This window comes from Bubalus kerabau, chromosome 21 (assembly GCF_029407905.1).
Source record: "Bubalus kerabau isolate K-KA32 ecotype Philippines breed swamp buffalo chromosome 21, PCC_UOA_SB_1v2, whole genome shotgun sequence".
NCBI lineage: Eukaryota > Metazoa > Chordata > Mammalia > Artiodactyla > Bovidae > Bubalus > Bubalus kerabau.
This window is the reverse complement of record NC_073644.1, coordinates 62,143,760-62,165,505: the sequence shown is the minus strand read 5'-3', so window position 1 is coordinate 62,165,505 and position 21,746 is coordinate 62,143,760. Positions and strand designations below refer to the sequence as shown.

General features: G+C 41.5%; 1 long non-coding RNA gene across 31 annotated transcripts in view; it reads left to right on the top strand.

The window, feature by feature from the left end:
- Window positions 1-21,746, top strand: part of LOC129636186 (uncharacterized) — a 169,306-nt gene that overhangs the window by 18,488 nt on the left and 129,072 nt on the right. For 27 of the 31 annotated variants that reach the window (XR_008706764.1, XR_008706772.1, XR_008706775.1 and 24 more), the window contains 3 exons: window positions 36-145; window positions 381-1,128; window positions 11,914-12,025. This is a non-coding gene — a long non-coding RNA (uncharacterized LOC129636186). Of the gene's footprint in view, window positions 1-35; window positions 146-380; window positions 1,129-2,456; window positions 2,730-11,913; window positions 12,026-14,571; window positions 16,820-21,157; window positions 21,551-21,746 lie in introns of those variants that run through there. The other 4 variants (XR_008706771.1, XR_008706769.1, XR_008706773.1 and 1 more) reach the window with 4 other exon arrangements.

The following is a 21,746-nucleotide window of genomic DNA, read 5'->3' as shown; positions in this document are numbered from 1 at the left end:
TTCTACGAGCATGCTAATGTGCTTCTTCCTACCAGACAGTCTCATAAAGATAACAACTGGAGCTGGACTGTGCCTGAAGCTTACTGTTGAACGAACGAATGACTGGATGGTTGAATAAGCATAAATAAGCAGCCATAAGGGCCAGGTACCAATTTAAATAACCAAAATTGAAAGAGTATTAGTTAAAATTCCTTTTATAAAGGTCATTTAAAGTTGATTTTGGATTCAGGATACCCTTTTAAAAATCTTATCTATTGCAGAGACTGTACTTTGAATTAAAAACTGCAGATTCCACTCATTTAATATTAATGTCTTACTCTTTTAAACTTTTCTATTTCATATTGGAGTACAGCTGACTAACACTGCCGTGATCATTTCAGGTGGACGACGCGGCCGGGCATGCACACGCACCCTTCCCCAGCCCCTCCCATCCAGGCTGCCGCATAGCACTGAGCTCCCGGTGCCTACAGTGAGGTCTCGTTGGTTATCCATTTTAAATACAGCAGTGTGTACATGTTCCTCCCAACTCCCTAACTGTCCCTTCCCCCATTCTTCCCTCCTGGGAACCATGAGTTTTTCTCTAAGTCTGTGAGTCTGTGTTTTGTAAATAAATTCATCTGTGTCATGTCTTTTTAGATTCTTAAAAGGGATTACCCTAAGATATTTCTCCTTTTCTGTCTGACTTCACTCAGTATGACAATACTTTTGTATGAGTAGATGGGAAAGTATAGAAATCAGATCTGTTATTTTCTCCTTTCTCTCTCTCTCTTTCTTCAAATAACATCTGTCTTGTATTTTCTATGTACTAGTTATTGAGAAGCATGAAAATACATTGAGAGTGAAATGTAGTTGAGAACTATTAAAGATTCTGAAAAATTATCCTGAGTCACATTAAAGATTTAGAAACAGTCATGAGCATCGTTTTAAAATCTTCCATTTTCTAGTCGTTTCATTTCTATGAGTTGTTTGAAAAATCACAAACGTACTATTTGAATTTATGTAAATTACAGCACTCTGTCTTCTCTCCTTCAGTAGCACCGCAGAAAGCTTTGTATGTACTGTGAGCCGTACTGCCGCCCCCCCATCCTCCTACCCATCTAAAGACATCGGCTGTCCTGCATATCTTTGGTATGTGTAGCTATTGAAGACAGCTCTCCTGGCCAAGAATACAGATCATTTGCAGACTAGGAGCAAATTGATACATGATATCATGGCATAGGAGCAGATTTCACACACACAAAAAAAACCTTCCAACAGGGAAAGAAATTTTATGGAGGAAAGCTAGTAGACAGAGCTGGAGCAAAGCAGCTGGGTACGTCTGTACGCAGCATCTTAATGTTGGCTTTTTATTTTCAGGACAGTTACTCTAATACAGACTTGTCAGGTATAAAGTTCTGTTTCATCTTACTATTCAAATTACATTTTAAATTCTAGTTCCTCATGAAATGGTTCTTTTTGGCATTAATCTCAGTCATGGATTTGAACAGTGTTGACTCAGCAACCTTTAGAGAACACTGACTTTACAGTACATCTTGTTTTTTTCCCTTTTTTATCGAGGTAATATTGATTTGTAACATTATGTAAGTTCCATGTGTACAGCATTTTATTTCTGCTTCTATAGTGTAGAAGGCTGCTCACACCCCAACCCTGGTCTCCATCACCGTGCAGTTGATCCCTTTGCCCTTTCTCCTCTGGTAACCCCTACTCTGTTCTCTGTGTATTTGTCTGGTTTGGTTTGTTCATTTATTTTGGTTTATTGTTTCTTTCCTATATTCTACATATGAGTAAAATCACATGGTATTTGTCTCTGACTTACAGCATAACACCCTCAAGTTCTACCCATGTTGTTGCAAATGGCAAGATTTAATCACTTTTATGACTAGGCCGTATTCCTGTGTGTGTGTGTGGTGTGTATCTTCTTGATCTCAAGGTTTTGCGTACTTTTGCCAGAAGAGCTCCTGCCTCTTGTGAGGCAGGCCTGGTGTTCATGTGATGGCTCAGCTTCTGCTCATCTGAGAGGGTCTGATTCTCCTTTGTATCTGAGCGAAACTGCGCTGGATAGGGTATTCCCGGGTGATGGTGTTTATCTTTCAGTATTTTCACAATGTCATTTCACATCCTCCTGGCCTGTAGAGTTTCAGGTGAGAAATCTGCTGATAGTCTAATGGGCTTCCTTTGTAGATAACTGACCTTTTTCCCAGGATGCCTTTCAGATGATTTCTTTGTCATTGACTTTTGAGCATTTTAATATGTGTATTGGAGAAAGTCTTCTTGAATTGAGGTAATTAGCTGTTCTTGTAGCTCCATGGTCTTATATGTTCAATTTCTAATTCTCAGCTATTATTTCTTTAAATTCTCTGCTTCCTTCTCTCACTCTTCTTTTGGAATACCCATTACCCTTATGGACCACTCCATTTCCAGTGCTTTCTAATGCATTTTTCATCTCATTTATTGAGTTCTTCAGCTCCGGACATTACTTTGCCAACAAAGGTTTGTCTGGTCAAGGCTATGGTTTTTCCTGTGGTCATGTATGGATGTGAGAGTTGGACTGTGAAGAAGGCTGAGCGCCGAAGAATTGATGCTTTTGAACTGTGGTGTTGGAGAAGACTCTTGAGAGTCCCTTGGACTGCAAGGAGATCCAACCAGTCCATTCTGAAGGAGATCAGCCCTGGGATTTCTTTGGAAGGAATGATGCTAAAGCTGAAACTCCAGTACTTTGGCCACGTGATGTGAAGAGTTGACTCATTGGAAAAGACTCTGATGCTGGGAGGGATTGGGGGCAGGAGGAGAAGGGGACGACAGAGGATGAGATGGCTGGATGGCATCACTGACTCGATGGACGTGAGTCTGGGTGAACTCCTGGAGTTGGTGATGGACAGGGAGGCCTGGCGTGCTGCGATTCATGGGGTCGCAAAGAGTCGGACACGACTGAGCGACCGATCTGATCTGATCAGCTCTGGAATTTCTGTTTGCTTCTTTCTTAGAACTTCTTTCTCTTTGGTAAGCTATTTCTTTTATTCATCAGTTTTACTCCTGAGCTTGTTAAGCTGCCCTACTGAGTTTTCTTGTAGCTCATTGAATTTCTTCATGATGGCTACTTTTGCATTCTCTGTCAGTTGGGTCACCATATTCCATGACTTCGAGTTTGGTTTCTGGAGACTTGTCGTTGTCTTCTGCGGTGGTGTTACTGTGGTTCTTCAGGCTTCCTGATGGCCTGTCCCTCTGTGGGCGCAGAAGTCTCGACAGGCTGGACATCAGAGGCCTTTCTTTTGTTCTCCAGTAGGTGGCGGCACAGCACGAGTTTTGGGTTTCTTTTGTTTCCCTACTCGCCTTCCCTCTGGTTGTGTTTGCAGTAGACACTTCATTCTCTACCTTCTTGGTAAGAGGTGTGGCTTGGACGGCAAGGAGATCCAACCAGTCCATCCTAAAGGAAATCAGTCCTGAATATTCATTGGAAGGACTGAGGCTGAAGCTGAAACTCCAATACTTTGACCACCTGATGCGAAGAACTGACTCATTAAAAGACCCTGATGCTGGGAAAGACTGAAGGCAGGAGGAGAAGGGGACAACCGAGGATGAGATGGTTGGATGGCATCACTGGACTCAATGGACATGAGTTTGAGCAAGATCTGGGAGTTGGTGATGGACAGGGAGGCCTGGTGTGCTGCAGTCCATGGGGCTGCAAAGAGTCGGACACGACTGAGCGACTGAACTGAACTGATGGGCAGACGTACAGGGTCTTAAATTAATGCATAAAAGTTTAACCTAATTTTTATTCTTATTGTCTCAGCCAAAGTTATTGACATAAGAATTCTGAGACTGAGATAGTAGACTAAACAATACTTATTAACTACCAGCTTGCTTTGCATTGAAACAGTGTGTTTAAATCCTGATTAGAAGTCTAAGATTCAGTAATAACATAATCCTCAGACACCGCGATGCAGACTGGATTTTCAGCCTGTTGTGCTGTGAAAGTTGAGTGTCATTTCTAATGTTCTCCCGAGTTCTTCAGGGCTCAGTAATCTGAAACAACAGAAGCAAGATTACAACATGAACTGTGTAAATTCAGAGATACTTAAAGTATTCTGTCCAGAGTATTCTCTACCAGTAATTTCTATTCTAAAAATTCAGAATTCAAAAATGTAAATTTTATTGCATGCTCTGTATCTGAATTCATAGTTGAAAAAAAATGACTTAGTGATGTCTATCCATGTTGCAAATTAAAATGCTGTGACTGGGGATTGTCATTAAACCCAGTTTGCAAAGTAGAGCCTAGGATATAATGTGACAAATTAGGATATGATCACAGAACCAGCATACAGGTAAAAAAAAAAAAAAAGAAAGTGGTACCTGGAAGACCAAGGTACCAGAGAAGAGAAGAGCTTGGAGAGTCCTGAGGAGATGCAGTTCTCCATGCAGCTGGGTGAGAGTCCACACTCTCATGACTCAGCAGGCTGCCGGGTTCCCTCTCCACGCCAGCGTCTGACACTGCCTCGTCCGCCACGCTGGGCAGCAGGAGCAGGTTTTCTCCTCGGCTCAGAGGCCCTCGGCCTTTCATCCTTGCTGTCTCCATTTCCTGGAATGCTCGCCCTCAGATCTTCGATGACCAGCTCCTCCCCCCAGTTCACTGTTGGCACTGTTTAGTCGCGAAGTCATGTCTGACTCTTGTGACCCCATGGACTGTAGCCCGCCAGGCTCCTCTGTCTGTGAGATTTGGCAGGCAAGAGTACTAGAGTGGGTTGCCGTTTCCATATTTCAATTCAAGCATCACTTGCTCAGGGACACCTGCCCTGATCCCCTGTGTAAAGTGGTCACACTCCCATCTGTTGTATCATTTTCTGGACTGTACCTGTTTGATTACCTTATGGCACCTACTGGTTTCCTAATCACACTCACTCATTAGTTTAGTTTCTTTTCTTTTAATCAAGTCTGGGTTGGTCAAAACATAATCTCCATGAAGACAGAGATTTGTCTTGTGTATAAGGTATCCTCCGTGTCTAGACAGTGAAGGTACTTAATAAATACCTGTTAAATAAATAAATGTTCTAACATGAAAAATATTAGTGATAAAAGTATTAGCAAGAGGATGTGTTTTGTATTTCCATCATTTAAAAAACAGCCGACATAAGCTTTCAAAGATGTCTCTATTAATGTTTGCATAGGAAAAAGTCAGGAGTAAAATAAACATGCCAAAATATTTATAGGTTTTTTCTTATAGAATGGAAATTTTATTATAGTCTATATATTTATAGGATCAATAATAATTAGCCAGTTATATAACAAGCATTAATTATATGGTAAAATGAAAATTAAAGAGAATATAGATGTTCTAAAGAGTCTTTGGTAGAAATTGTACAAATACCTGCCCAGATGAAGTAGATATGGTTAGTAAACTGCTCTTCCTTTGATTGTGATTCAGAGTCTGAGAGTAAGTTTTTCTTTGTGATTTGATTAAGTGGAGAAAACAAAAGAACAGTACCTTGCATATGGAACCAGAAAACTGTCTGGCTAATAAGTAGTCTTGAACACCAATAGCGAAAGAGAAAACTTGTATTTGTCCTGCTGTTTAACTAGGGAGAGTGGTTTACAGGGGATAATGGAGCACGCATTTCCAAAAGTCAGAAGAGGGAGGCTGAGAAACACCTGAAAGAGCATTTGGCTGTGACCTTGCCTGCCGTCCCGCAGGACGCTCAGGGGCCGTACAAGGCTCAGCAGGTGCTCAGGGCCTTTGGATCAAGCCTGTCTTTGGGCCTTTGTTCTTTCATCCCAGACGTGGCTCCCGCCCGCTTCCTCTTGCTCTGTTTGCCCCTCTCTGGTGACACGTCTTGTTCCTGTGGTTTCTCCTGACGGGTTTCTCTGAGGGCTGTTTGCGTGACACACTTCTGCAGACCCCACCACACCAGTTCAGTGCTTGCCCTACGATAGACAGCACATGAATATTCATTACCTAAGTGAATTTTTCATCAGGTATGCAGATTTGAGCCAAATGGCACTGACTGTGCATGACAAACGATGAGTGTGTATTAGTGATACAAATGCCTCGTCACATGTAAGTATTTCTCGAGACCTGCATTTTTTATTAACTTTTATTGGAATGTAGGGTTAATTCACAGTGTTGTGTTCATTTCTGCTTTACAGAAAGGTGAATCCATATTTTTCATTTTACACTGTCAGTTTTAATAAAAACAATATATTCCAGACATTTTCCAGTTTTTCTTCTTGAGAAAAAACCACCTCAATTCCTTTTAAATCCTTGATTTTTCTAATTCTTAGACCAATGACCATAGAATTCTCTGTCACTGAGGATTTTCAGGTCAGTGAAAAATTGAGACATAGGTAATGAGCATACAGATTTTTTTTGAAAGATTTTTTTTGGGGGAAATGTATGTGAATACTTAAATGGAAAGACTTTGGCATACCTATAATATAGGTTTCCTAAGCTCAGCAGGTAGGAAGTTATAGAACTTTTTAACGTCAAAACCCTATTGTATAGGGTTCTGTAATTTAATAGGCGTGGTCATATCAAAGAAACATAAAATAAGAGTGGCCAGGTTCACTTGCATTCCTAGGTCATTATTCTCAGACATGATTATTATTAATAGTAGATCTGATAAAACTTCAGAAAGGAAAATATAAAAAATCAAAATTTTATTAAGAGCCTAATTCATGGGCATCTAAGTTCTGTGGTCTATTGTCTACACATAGATAAGTTAGAGGAGGGTATAAAAATTCTGTATAGTAACTCACAAGACTTCCTTAAAGAAAAATGAAGAAACACTGAAAAGCTTAAATTGCATAATTGCTACAGTAGACTTTCTTAGAGTTCTTGATTTTATAGTCTAATATAGCCTTTTCCTGAATCTTAGTTATGATCAATATATTGTTCTCAGTGAATGTTTTGATCTTTAAGTTATAAAATGCTAAAACATGAGAAGTTATAGGCAACTATATCATCTGTAAGTAACAAATTATTTTATCACTATTTAAACAATACTTATATTTCTTCCTGCTGTTTCTTGAATCATATACATTGGCTGAAACTGCAGGTATAATGTTGAATAGATGGGGTAGAAGTAGGCATTTTTTTTCCTGTTTTTTTTTTTTTTTTCTTTTAAGGCAATTGTTTCTAATGCTTTAACAACAGTTTGGCTTTAGAAGTTTATTTCAATTCCCAGTTTTCTAGGATACTGAGTCATAAATGATTATTTAATTTTATCACATTTTTCTTCATCTATTGAAAAATCATTTGGGCTTTGCTACTTTATTCTGTTAATGTGGTAAATTAAACTAACAGTCATTAAAATCTCTTTGGTTTTAAGATAAATCCTACCCTCTGTAACTGTGTTTTCTGTGTATTGTTAAATTTGGTTTGTAAATATTTTGCATCAATATTTATAAGGTTAATGGGCCTGTAAATTTTCTTTCCAGTGTCTCAGAAAAGAAACCCCTGGCTCTACGCACAAGCTCTCAGTGAGGACAGGGTGATGGCCATGCACAGCCCTCTTCCTGTAGGTCTCTTTCCTTAAGGAAAGGAATCCCCACCCCAGCACCAGATCCTTCTTGCTGCTTCCTGGGCGGCACACAGAGGGGAGGGAGAAGCATGACTCAGTGCCCAGGACATTCCGCCATCCAGGCCGAACCAGGGCGGGCTCATCACAGGGGAAACCTGCGCTCGTTCACACGCCGCAGGCACGTCCTCTGGCCGAGCTGTCAGCGTCTATCACACGCATTTCCCCAGGAAGGAGGAACAGCAGTTAATACTCTCACAGGACTCAATACGTATCAATATTCATTCTAAGTGATTTAGATACATTAACTCACTTTAGTCCTTGTAATAATCCAGTACAAATCTAGAAAATGAAATACCTGGGTATCTGGCTAGCAATTGGATTTTTAAATTGAAAATGAACTTGAGGTGAGCAAGACCAACCTCCGAAGTGGTAGCACGACACAGTGTCCCAGAGAAGTCAAGCCCCGGGCAAGCAGCAGTCCTCTCTCCAAGGTCTGGGGAAGAACGCTGTCCGTCAGGCGGCTTCCCAGGGATCAAGCCTTTGGTCCCTGGATAGTGGCTCATCCATTTAAGACACGGAGATGGATGCCTTGCCCTTGTATAATTTTGAACTCAAGAGGAATAAACGGAATAATCTGACCTTTGGTGAGTGAGACGGGCACTAGTGTAGCTGCGAGCGGTAGCCTGGGTTTATCTACATCCTGGTTTCGTGTGTGCACACCTGATCAGCGTGCAGAAAGGGGACATGGAGATGGAGCTGCTGCTACAATCTCAGCCAGCCTCACCCGGTCTTCCTGCCATCTCAGAGCCAAACTGTCCCCTTTCTGCACGCTGCTAGTCGGGTAGGCACCCGTGAAACCAGGGTGTAGATAAACCCAGGCTACCGCTCACCGGCTACACTAGTGCCCGTCTCACTCACTAAACGTGAGATTATTCCATTTACTCCTCTTGAGTCCCAAATTATACTTTACAAGGCAAGACATTAGCTGAAGCCGATGATTCCTAACTAGGGTTTTTAAGATGCAACATAAAAGCATAAGATAATGCCATAATGCAGCCTCTTCTTCTAACCCTCTCTCAAGTTTTTCCTTGGATTCTTACCCTAATTCAAGAGTTAAAAATGCTACAGTTGTGTGTAAATCAAGTCAAGGAACAATTTAATTTCCTGCCTTCCTGAAAAAAAAAAGATTATAAAATATTACTTGAGAGGTTGGTCTTGCTCACCTCAAGTTTATCTTCCAAGTGAAAAATCTGATTTCCAGTTTTATATACAGTTATTTCATCTTCTAGAATTCGTTCCTAATTGTTAAAAGGATGAAATAAGCCAATATATAAAAATCACTTGGACTGAATATTGACACTTATTGAGTCCTATTAAAGTATTCAGTTCAGTTGCTCAGTCGTGTCTGACTCTTTAAAACCCCATGAACCGTAGCACGCCAGGCCTCCCTTTCCATCGCCAACTCCCAGAGTCCACCCAAACCATGTCCATTGTGTCGGTGATGCCATCCAACCTTCTCATCCTCTGTCATCACCTTCTCCTCCTGCCCTCAATCATTCCCAGCATCAGGGACTTTTCAAATGAGTCAGCTCTCTGCATCAGGTGGCCAAAGTATTGGAGTTTCAGCCTCAACATCAGTCCTTCCAATGAACACCCAGGACTGATCTCATTTAGGGTGGACTGGTTGGAACTCCTTGCAGTCCAAGGGACTCTCAAGAGTCTTTTCCAACACCACAGTTCAAAAGCATCAATTCTTCGGTGCTCAGCTTTCTTTATAGTCCAACTTTCACATCCATACATAACTACTGGAAAAACCATCAGATACAGATCAAATCAGTCGTTCAGTCATGTCCGACTCTTTGCGACCCCATGAATCGCAGCATGCCAGGCCTCCCTGTCCATCACCAACTCCCACAGTTCACTCAGACTCATGTCCATCAAGTCAGTGATGCCATCCAGCCATCTCATCCTCTGTCATCCCCTTCTCCTCCTGCCCCCAATCCCTCCCAGCATCAGAGTCTTTTCCAATGAGTCAACTCTTCCCATGAGGTGGCCAAAGTACTGGAGTTTCAGCTTTAGCACCATTCCTTCCAAAGAAATCCCAGGGCTGATCTCCTTCAGAATGGACTGGTTGGATCTCCTTGCAGTCCAAGGGACTCTCAAGAGTCCTCTCCATAGCCTTGACTAAACAGACGTTTGTTAGCAAAGTAATGTCTCTGCTTTTTAATATGCTATCTAGGTTGGTCATAACCTTCCTTCCAAGGAGCAAGCATCTTGGCTGCAATCACCATCTGCAGTGATTTTGGAGCCCAGAAAAATAAAGTCAGCCACTGTTTCCTCATCTATTTGCCATGAACTGATGGGGCTGGATGCCATGATCTTAGTTTTCTGAATGTGGAGCTTTAAGCCAACTTTTTCACTTTCCTCTCTCACTTTCATCAAGAGGCTCTTTAGTTCTTCACTTTCTGCCATAAGGGTCTACATGGACATCACCAGATGGTCAACACTGAAATCAGATTGATTATATTCTTTGCAGCCAAAGATGGAGAAGCTCTATACAGTCAGCACAAACAAAACCGGGAGCTGACTGTGGCTCAGATCATGGACTCCTTATTGCCAAATTCAGACTTAAATGGAAGAAAGTGGGGAAAACCACTAGACCATTCAGGTATGACCTAAATCAAATCCCTTATGATTATACAGTGGAAGTGAGAAATAGATTTAAGGGACTAGATCTGATAGAGTTCCTGATGAACTATGGATGGAGGTTCGTGACATTGTACAGGAGACAGGGATCAAGACCATCCCCATGGAAAAGAAATGCAAAAAAGCCAAATGGCTGTCTGGGGAGACCTTACAAATAGCTGAGAAAAGAAGAGAAGCGAAAAGGAAAGATATAAGCATCTGAATGCAGAGTTCCAAAGAATAGCAAGGAGAGATAAGAAAGCCTTCTTCAGCAATCAATGCAAAGAAATAGAGGAAAACAACAGAATGGGAAAGACTAGAGATTTCTTCAAGAAAATTAGAGATACCAAAGGAACATTTCATGCAAAGATGGGCTCGATAAAGGACAGAAATAGTATGGACCTAAAAGAAGCAGAAGATATTAAGAAGAGGTGGCAAGAATACACAGAAGAACTGTACAAAAAAGAGCTTCATGACCCAGATAATCACAATGGTGTGATCACTCACACTCACCTAGAGCCGGACATCCTGAAATGTGAAGTCAGGTGGGCCTTAGAAAGCATCACTACAAACAAAGCTAGTGGAGGTGATAGAATTCCAGTTGAGCTATTTCAAACCCTAAAAGATGATATTGTGAAAGTGCTACACTCAATATGCCAGCAAATTTGGAAGACTCAGCAGTGGCCACAGGACTGGAAAAGGACAGTGTTCATTCCAATCCCAAAGAAAGGCAATGCCAAAGAATGCTCAAACTACCACATAATTGCACTCATCTCACACGCTAGTAAAGTCATGCTCAAAATTCTCCAAGCCAGGCTTCACCAATATGTGAACTGTGAACTTCCAGATGTTCAAGCTGGTTTTAGAAAAGGCAGAGGAACCAGAGATCAAATTGCCAACATCCGCTGGATTATGGAAAATGCAAGAGCATTCAAGAAAAACATCTATTTCTGCTTTATTGACTATGCCAAAGCCTTTGTGTGGATCACAATAAACTGTGGAAAATTCTGAAAGAGATGGGAATCCCAGACCACCTGACCTGCCTCTAGAGAAACCTGTATGCAGGTCAGGAAGCAACAGTTAGAACTGGACATGAAACAACAGACTGGTTCCAAATGGGAAAAGGAGTATGTCAAGGCTGTATATTGTCACCCTGCTTATTTAACTTATATTAAAGTATTACTGTTGTTATTATCCAGAGAATGTGGGGAAAAAACTAAGGTGGTATTTTTGGAGGTCAGCAAATCAATATAGTGATTGCAGTGGACACAGTGTGGTCAAAATTCTTTGAAAGTATTTAGTGTTAGGGAAATTATGCATTGTTACTGTCTGTAATTGATTTCATCTTGTAGTTCAGAGGGTGAGGTATACTAATGCTTTGATTCATAAAAGAGTTTCCTCATTTGGGCTCTAAACAGAACTACACATTTGGAGTCTATCAATTTTTCTTTTTCTTTTTTTTCTTTTTCTATATGGTCATGACTTCCTTCTTCCTTTCTTGGGACTTTTAGGATCATGTGAGCATTTTTTCCTCTTTTAGATGGCACATTTAAAAAAATATGAAGAAAGCAGAAATCATAAAATCTCCAGCCTGAAAGAAAGGATTTCTTAACTTTTGAGACAAATTTTTATAGTTTGAAAGTTTAAGAAATGCTTTGCAAAGAAGCATCCAAGATTTTATAACTGATTTCATCCTCTTCACTTACTATAACAACAGTCAGGAAAAAAACAAATGCAAGACTCGCCGAGCAGGATCATCAGAACTCGGTCCTCTGCCTTCAGTGAATCTTAAGCCGCAACAGCGCAGCTTCGTTACTGCCGCCCAGCAGGTGAGTCCTCTGCTCAATGAGATGATAAACAAAGAATGAAAATGAATCAGTCTTATTTTTCTTGACATCAGCATTTTCCGTGGAAAAAAATTAGCAGTTTATGATACAGTGTTCCAATGCTTTCAAAGTCAGCAGCTTCTAGATTTTGGGGAAATGAACCATCTTGGGAAATTACTTAATAATTATGTAAACTTGGACACCTATAAAAATTGAAATTTGTAAATCTGAACTTGGGGGCTGGGCTGTAGATTAGAAATGCTGGCAAAGTAGATGGTTGTTGGTATATTTTTTTTTCTACCTTTTCTTAGGTATTTCATACTGTTTTGTTGTAATATAGAGCCAAGTCAGGTGTTAACCACCAGGCTGTGCCAGTCACTTTGTCTTTGATTTAAGTGAAAATGACTCAGCTCACATTTTACCAAAAAACCAGAAACCAGAGTCTCTTTCAGAAGTCTTGGATATTTTGAAACTGTTGACCTTTTTTTTTCTTTCTCCTTTTTTAATTGAAATATATTTGATCTACAATGTTGTGTACGTTTCTGGCACAGCTAAGTGATTCACGTGTAGTTCAGTTCAGTCACTCAGTCGTGTCTGACTCTTTGTGACCCCATGAATTGCAGCACACCAGGCCTCCCTGTCCATCACCAACTCCCGGAGTTCACTCAAACTCATGACAGAAACATAGATGTATTCTTTTTCAAACTCTTTTCCATTATAGGTTATTATTACAAGATGAGGAGCATAGTTCCTTGTGCTACATAGTCCTTGCTGTTTATCTGCGTGTATGTGGTAGTGTGTATGTGTTAAACCCAAGCTCCACCTTTTTTTCCTCATTATCTTGGCCATGCTTTCTCTTTGCCTGAGGTCTTGTGTATTGTAGAAGTTTTCCTCTTTAGTCCCACCCAGGACTCAGATTCTCCCATCATCTAAAAGAGAACACATGCTAAACTCTGCCATGGTTTTTAATAACATTTAGGGCTAAGGTGGGTGATGCAGACACAGAACATTACGCAACAAACAAGTCACCGTTGGGTAGGAGACGCACAGCTAGTGAGGTCGTCTGGCCACCTCCCCAGATCATCTCGGTAGGCAGGGCCCCGGTTTCTGCCCGTCTTGCTAGGTTCTTCCTTTTCTTCTCCCCCTTCCCTCCATCCCTTCATATCTTCCTCTGAAGCTCCTGAAAGAAGCTCGTTATCGTCCATCAGTTTTCCTTGTGTTCATTTGTTTCCCTTCTAGATGGCTCATTTTTACCTTTCTTTTTCAAACTTGAAAAATCATTCATGGTCTCATTTAAATAAAGAGCCATTCATCTTAGAGATAAGTAACACCACTTACTTCTCTAGTTGGTTTCAGCTCTGAGTGACAGTTTAGTTCTCTTCCACAGAAAATTTAGAGTAAAATTTACATTCATTCAAAATGACTAATTTTACATTCATCAGTCTGAGTTTCAGCAATCCTGACCAATGTGAGGCCTGTTTGGGTGATAAAATCTTCCCAGTTTTAAAGATGAGAAAATTCAGGGACGTGGACGTTGTCATTTGTGCAGAATCGCAAGGCCGCGAACGAAGGAACCGGACTTTCGTCTCGGGTCTTTGGCTTCATAACTTCACACCAATTGACACTGATATACAGTAATAGGAAGGCTGTGTGTAGAAACTCCAAAGTAATAATTGGAAATTGTAGACTTGTTATAAAGTCTGAAGTATTGGCTTTAAGTAGGGCAATGGGAAATTTTACAGAAAGGTCAGAGAAAAACCAGACAACTATTAACCCACTGGATATTGGAACCCATAGAAACCAGAAGATGTGATCAGATTAGTAAGTGGCTAAGCTATGATTATGCTTCTGACAGCAGGTGCAAGGCACCTTTGTACAAGGTGTACCATGGCATTAACTTTGAAAGGTTGTGATTGTAGCTGAAAAAAATTACAGCTCCCCGTGGTTCATTTGTGGAACCACCATTAATTCAACTAAACTCTCAAAGGACCTGTTTTTGTCTTTTTCTTGTCTGCAATACCTTTAGGTTTCACAACTATATAAAAATATTGCTTCATATAATATGGCTCCTAAAAATACTCTTTAAAAATTTAGTGTTGGGATGAAAATATCCTGTCATTGTGATTATTTAGTGCCAACTTAATACATACATGTTGAGTCAAAATTTACACAGTATAGTCAGGCAGGAAATACATACTGTCTGTCTGATCTTATTCCTGCTTAGGAGCTTCCATTTATACAGAAGCAGGAGTGGGCGTATCCAGCAGTAGAGAGAAACTCTCGAGTAAAGGTAGCTCAGTTCTTCCGCTTGAGGTCTCTTTCAGAGTGCGCTGGCGCGGTGCTCAGTCACGTCCAGCTCTTTGCATCTATCTTCATGAACTGCAGCCCAGCAGGCTTCTCTGTCCGTGGGACCTTCCAGGCAGGAATACTGGAGTGGGTTAGCATTTCCTTCTCTACTCTTTCACATTAATTCAGTGCTACTTGAATAAACAGGTCATTCACATTCTCGTTCAGGTCAGTTTCTTCCCTCTCTTCTCCTTCCTTCCCAGGGAGGTCATGCGTCTCCTCATGGCATTGCTGGGAATGAGGGCGCTTCTCCAGGGGAGCACTCTTACTCTGCTTGTCTCTGCTCAGGCCTCGGACCTCACCGTCGGAGGTGGCTGGTCCCGGGCTCTGTTCTCAGAGCCTGAGTGGAGCGTGACCGTTGTTCTGGAGATTCAAACCAGGCCCACCTCAGCTCTCAGCAACAGTGCAGAGCCGCTCGGGCTGTGGGAGACTCCCAGAGGACTCCTGGATTGACTGACCATCACCACCTCACCGGGCTGGGGGCTCACTCCACCCTGTTGGGACATCATTCTCCACGGGCGTCTGGTATTTCTGTGCGTCTTGGAGCAAGGCGCTGACCCTCTGGGTGCTGCAAGAGCATTTCCAGAGCGTCTGTGAACTGACCTGCCTCAGCCAGCTAAGCTACTGTCATCCTCGGAGCAAAGAGCAGCCGGCAGACCCCCAGTTATGAAAGGGTCGGCTCCCCTGCATTGTGTGCTGTTGTTAGGTTTGCTCTGTGTTGCCCTGTGGGACTGGGGCTTGGAGAATAAGAAATACTGAAACTTGCGTTACTTCTGTAACTGTGACTCAGAAACTGCCTTCAGCCCCGTCCCAGGCATCCAGGGTATTCTTCTGGTGTCTGGGAAGCAGTGGGCATCGAACTTACTGGCTCTCAAGTAAGGAAGAATCTCGGCACCTTCTGAGTTCTGAGCACACCCCTCATGGAGGAGACCCCTTGGCAGACACACAGCCAGGACCTTCAACTTCCTTCTGAATTTAACCTGGGAAGGGACACCGGGGACGTTGGTTACCTTTTCTACATCACCAGGCTTGGAGGAACTGCCTCCAGCTCCCTCCTTGCCTGAAGATGCCACACCATCATTTCCAATCCACCATGAGTGTCTTCCCTGGGTTGGCACGGGGCACCAGTGAGAGTCTCACCTGAAGATCCACTGAGAAGAGGACTTTCTGGCTCATTCATTAATCTCGATTCTTGATTTATTAAAAGGGAAGCTTTTGTCACTTGGAAACACCCTTTTTCCTTTCCATAAAGTCTGTTTTATCAAGACAGCCGCGTAACTTTGCCTCCCGATGCCATGTTGTAAGTCAGAATCTATAGCTGACTTGTGCTGTGTGCATTCTTGTTCAAAGGATTCCAGTTCTCCTTGAGGCTGTGAGTAACCCTTGCTGGCTAGGGAAAAGAAACCTTGATAATATTTCAAAAATATTTTTCCTGTAGCATGTATACCTGTTTGCAAAGACAGATTAAACACATGCAGGCTTTCTTAACAAGGCTTGGCCCATGAGAAAGAGTAACCAACAAATCAAAAGTGCACATTTATTACAATCCCTTCAAGTTGTCGTGACTTTAGTTCTGCTGATATAAATAAGTTATATATAGGTTAACGGACTCAGAAAACCTATTAGTTCACTGGTATTGAAAATAAATATCACTAATCTTATCATTAAAATCAACAAAACCAAACAGAACCATTGTGGAACAAGAATTGCCATTATTTCCCCAGAAAAGAAAAATCTTGGTAGTGAGCTATTATATTTTTTCACGTAGAGGTTCACTTTAAGAGGAAACAGATGTAACTGTGGTCTAACCGCAGCATACGTAAGGTGGGTTTGTCTTAGAGCAGCTTGAAATCAGAGATTAACCCTCATGGTGTTCTCAGCATCTGGAGAGGTTAGTACAAGGAGGGACTCGAGAAGTGAAGAAAAGCGTCTCCGCAGTTTGGACATTGAAACCTACTTAAAGGACCTTGCGGAATGTTTCGCCTGGAAATCTCTCTGTCTGTGTTTATGTCTGTCTGTGTATCTGTATTATTCACTAGGCTGATATAGTAAACATTTTACAGTTTATCTTGAAATTAGATAATCATTTTGATTTGAGTGAAGATAAATTAACAGATTAAAAATCATTTTATTTTTTTACATTTTTAATTGAAGTATAGTTGATTTACAATGTTGTGTTAATTTCAGGCATTTGGCAAAGTGATTATGTTATATGTGTATATATATACATGTATGTATCATTTAGATTTTTTTCATTATTAGCTATCGCAAGATATTGAATGTAGTTACTTGTTTTATGCTGTAAGTAGGTCCTTATTGTTTATTTTATATACAGTAGTGAGTATCTGTTAATCCCTAGCTCCTAATTTAGCCCTTCCTCCCCCCTTTCCTCTTTGGTAATGATTAGTTTGTTTTCAATGTTTGTGAATCTATTTCTGTTTCGTAAATTGTGTCATTTTCATAGATTCCACATATGAGCAATATCATGATATTTGTCTTTGTCTGACTTAGTATGATAGACTCTAGGTCCATCCGTGTTGCTGCAAATGGCATTATTTCATTCTTCTATGGCCAAGTAATATTCCATTGTGTGTGTGTGTGTATACACATGTATGTATATCTATATATATATATATACACACACACAAACACATATATACACCACATCTTTATCCATCCCTCTGCCAGTGGTCATTTAGGTTACTATAAATAGTGCTGCTATGTAAATCAGGATGCATGTATCCTTTCAAATTAGACTTTTCATCTATCCCAGAAAAAGTCAATCATTTTAAACAATAAGGTTTACCCCTATGTATACTCTAATATAATCTTAATACTTAAGTAAACAAGAATTATCTTACAATGATCTGAAAGCATTATTTTTAGTAAATTAAAATCTAACAAGTGTATAAACATAGTAAATGAGAGGGTTGAGGCAATTGCAGTTTTCCTCAAGCTCTGATAAGCTATGAATTCGTGGCACTGCAGAATAGAAACAATTTTTGTATCTTCCCTGTTGGATAAAATTAGTTTTAAATGCCACTGGTAATTAATTTTATCTAGAACTTGGTGCCCCTACTTTTAGAATTTTGTCCAAATATTTGGACTAAAGATCCCTTTGGAATTTTTTCTTATTATGTAGATGCTGTTAAATTCATTTTGAAATAGCATATTGACCTGAAATTTGAAAGGTTCTAAGTATCTATGATTTACATAGAGTGTACCTTTCAACCCAAGAATAGAACTGTTGGTCCGTCTGTCAGTAAAGCCGAGGTCTAACATTGGGAAACTGCCTTTTTCTCGATTGTTCACCTCATGTCCTGGCCTTTCTCTATCTTTTCCGTTTCCTGTTCTCGGAAGCTAGAGACGTGTTTGTGTTTTCTGGGTTCCCAGGGTTTCCCATTGGATTAGTCTGCTTGCCTTAACAAGATGCCACAGGCTGTGGTTTGGACAGCAGCTGTTCCTTTTCTCACGGTTCTGGATGCTGCTGATCCGGGACCCAGGTGCTGCAGGCTGCTTTCTAGTGAGAACTCTTCCTGGCTTGCAGATGGCCACCTTCTCCCTGTGCTCTCATGTGGCCTTTCCTCACGTCTCCCCTTCCCAGAAGAGAAAGAGAGAACACGTGCAAGCAAGGAAGTGAGCAAGCACTCTGGCATCTTTTCCTCTTCTCATAAGAACCAGTCCTATTATATGAGGGTCTCACTCTTAGAACCTCATTTAATCTTCAGTTCAGTCGCTCAGTCGTGTCCGACTCTTTGTGACCCCATGGACTGCAGCATGCCAGGCCTCCCTGTCCATCACCAACTCCCAGAGCTTGCTCAAACTCACAGCCATCAAGTCAGTGATGCCATCCAACCATCTCATCTTCTTTCGTACCCTTCTCCTCCCACCTTCAATTTTTCCCAGCATCAAGGTCTTTTCCAATGAGTCAGTTCCTTGCATCAGGTGACTAAAGTATTGGAGTTTCAGCTTCAATATCAGTCCTTCCAATGACTATTCAGGACTGATTTCCTTTAGGATTGACTAGTTGGATCTTCTTGCAGGCCAAGGGACTCGCAAGAGTCTTCTCCAACACCACAGTTAAAAAGCATCAATTCTTCAGTGCTCAGCTTTCTTTATAGTCTACCTCTCACATCCATACATGACTACTGGAAAAACCATAGGTTTGACTAGACGGACCTTTATTGGCAAAGTAATGTCTCTGCTTTTTAATGTGCTGTCTAGGTTGGTCATAACTTTTCTTCCAAGGAGCAAGGGTCTTTTAATTTCATGGCTGCAAACACCATCTGCAGTGATTTTGGAGCCCCCCAAAATAAATTCTCTCACTGTTTCCCATCTATTTGCCATGAAGTGATGGGACTGGATGCCATGATCTTAGTTTTCTGAATGTTGAGCTTTAAGCCAACTTTTTCACTGTCCTCTTTCACTTTCATCAAGAGGATCTTTAGTTCCTCTTCACTTTCTGCCATAAGGTAGTCTCATCTGCATATCTGAGGTTATTGATGTTTCTCCTGGCAATCTTGATTCCAGCTCTGCTTCATCCAACCCAGCATTTTGCAAGATATACTCTGTATTTAATCTTAATTATCCCCAAAATGCCCCATCTCCAAACACAGTCACACTGAGGAGTAGGGCTTCAACATAGGAATTTTGTGGAATACGATTCAGGCCTGAACGTCCGTCATTCACCCTGCTCATGCTCTAATCCACCCCTTTGGCCTCCATCCCGCCTCAAAAACCTGTCTGTCATCCTTCTCAGGACTCTTCTTTTTGCTCATGGAATGAGCAAGGTTTTAGTGACAACTAGTGGGTCAAAACACTGCAGCCTGAGATCATATATTTGTATTTAAAAAGGAATTTCTGCAAACACTACTTTATTCCAAGTTAAGCAAGGTCCGCATTGCTGTAGGTGGTGGTTCTAGTGAAACACACACACTTGCAGTACCGCCCCGTCTGTGTGAGTGTTGCTCTCTTGGAGCCTGCCTAACGGGGGTTGGCTGCCCGCAAGTCAGTACGCCCACGTTCAAAAGAGGAATTGCAAACAGAACATCTCCAGTTAATCAATCCTTAATGAAAAGCAGACAGCACCTCAGTTATTCTAATACAGCCTCAAGAAATTTCCAAAGATGTTGTCAAGATAGTGGAATCAGAAGATTTAAACATAAAGTTTCAAAGCCACGTGAAGGAAGACGTTTCTTGACCCAGTGACCTGGATGAGGGGAACTTGAAAAGTTGCTCCCATTGGACTAAGAATCGGTTTTCATTGAAATGGAGGATCTTGGAATTTTCTGGCATCTGACATCAAAGGATGCTTTGAACCTTTGTTCTTCTCACTACTGATTCGAAGAGAGCATCTTTGAAACGGCAGTGTCCTGGTTTCCTTGAAATTGTACAACACCAATACTACTGTTAGGGAGAAAAAATTTTCTCTATCCATCTAGGTTTTTCTGGCTGAGCTAACAATTTTTAAACTGACACGAGCCAGTTTAACAGGAGAAAATCAAATTTTTATTTTGTGTGTTTGGGAAACCCAAAGTGATGGGGCTCAGAGAAGTGACCAAAGCAGGCAGCTTTTACCTTTTAGACAAAAAAAAGAATATATTTGTGAAGAACTGACAAGACAAAGAAGTTAGGGTTTATGGTAATAAATCAGGGAAGAAGCACCAAGATTTGTTTATACAGTCTTTGGGACAACTAGGTTTTCTGTGTCTGTGATAAGGATACCTTCTACCGCCTTGATACAGGCAGGGTGCCTTTCCCGTGGGAGATTTGCTTCCTGCTTTCAGAGACAAAGAACAGTCAGCGTGTCCTTCTTGCGCAGCTGTTACTTCAGGAGCTTTAATTAAAAATAAACAATATGCTACCTTGGTGTATTTAGGGGCAGCCTGCCCTGAGCCCCAACACTACTAATTCTCTGATTAGGCTTTGTTAAAAATTAATCATCAGCTTTCGACTCTGTCCGTGGATTGATGCAGAATTGTCATCTTCGCCCTTGGAAAAGTATTGTATTGAGCTTAGAATTATGAAGTCCCACATTTGTCAAAAGGGCTCCCTTTCCCCTCAGAATCCAGAAACACATTCACCACAGAGGAATCTTTTTGTTCAACTTACAAACAATTTGGCTAGCAGGTAACAATACCTGTGATTCGAGACACAGCGTATTTCTTACAATGAAAGCCAACAGGGAACGTCTTATTTGGAAGAAGAACATGGTGACTGCTACTTGCCAGCGTCAGAGGGTCTGTCTGTGCCCCTGTGTATCCACGCACCATCATCACGTTGCTGTCTCCTGTGCAGGCCCTTGTCCTTGTCCCGGGAGCCCTGCGGTTACTGCTGCACGTTATGAATCCCAGGAACCACATGGAAACAGATAATTCCAAAACAAAAGGAAAATTTCCGTGTAATCGATACATTATCTGAGACACTCAGGAAGAACTTGATGACTTGGCTTAGGTCACTGGGGAGATTTTAAGGAGACAGTATTTACCTAGGGACTTTCAGAGCTGGATTATGTTGGGGTCAAAGGAGAGCAAGGGAAGGTTCTCTCTGACTTAGAACACTTAGGAGATTCTGTCCTACGCCACGTCTATAGGGGACCATCCTTGCTGCTTTAGAAAATTCACATCAGTCATCACAAGAATATATTCAGGTTAAGTCTGTATCTTTGATATGGAAAAAAAGCTCAAGTTAACAGCTTTGATGAGAACTTTCTTGTTTACGGACATAAAGGTCAGTATCACTCATTTGCTAAGTATCACTAATATCTACCAACTCTTTCTCCACCCACAGGTCACTCTTTGCTAATCTTGTAGATCAGAGGAATAAAGGGAATTTGGGGGAATGAAAAGCAACGTCCCTAGGCACCCTTGCAAATGGCAGACTCCTCCCATTGCTCCAGCAGAGTCTTAACAGTGTGGCGAGATGCCTGTTCCAGGCAGTGTTTACCTGGAGGACTCCTGCCTGAGAAAGGCTTCGGCTCTAATAACGTTCTTCTGCTGGAGTTCTCTCTACATTCACTTTAATCCTGACCCAATGGTTTCATTTGCTGCGGTCCGCAAGGGCATTCGTATAGAGGGGCGTGCTGCTAATCAGTGCAAGGCGCTGCATCTGGACATTTTAAAAACACAAAAACCTGGCTTCCGACCTCAGCTGGGACACTGGAGGGGTGTGTGCGGGGTGAGGGGTTTGTTTGCACATCTTAATCTGTTCTCCTGACACGATGGTCTCCTCCTGTGTTGAAACTCAACCACAGATACGGCGCAGAGCTTATTTATTTGTTGACTTGCATCCCAGCTCTTTCCCAGATTTTCCTGGAACCATTCCTCTTACGTTTCTGCAGGCGTGATGGGTACTCCGGGCTGTATGCTTCAGCTGCCTT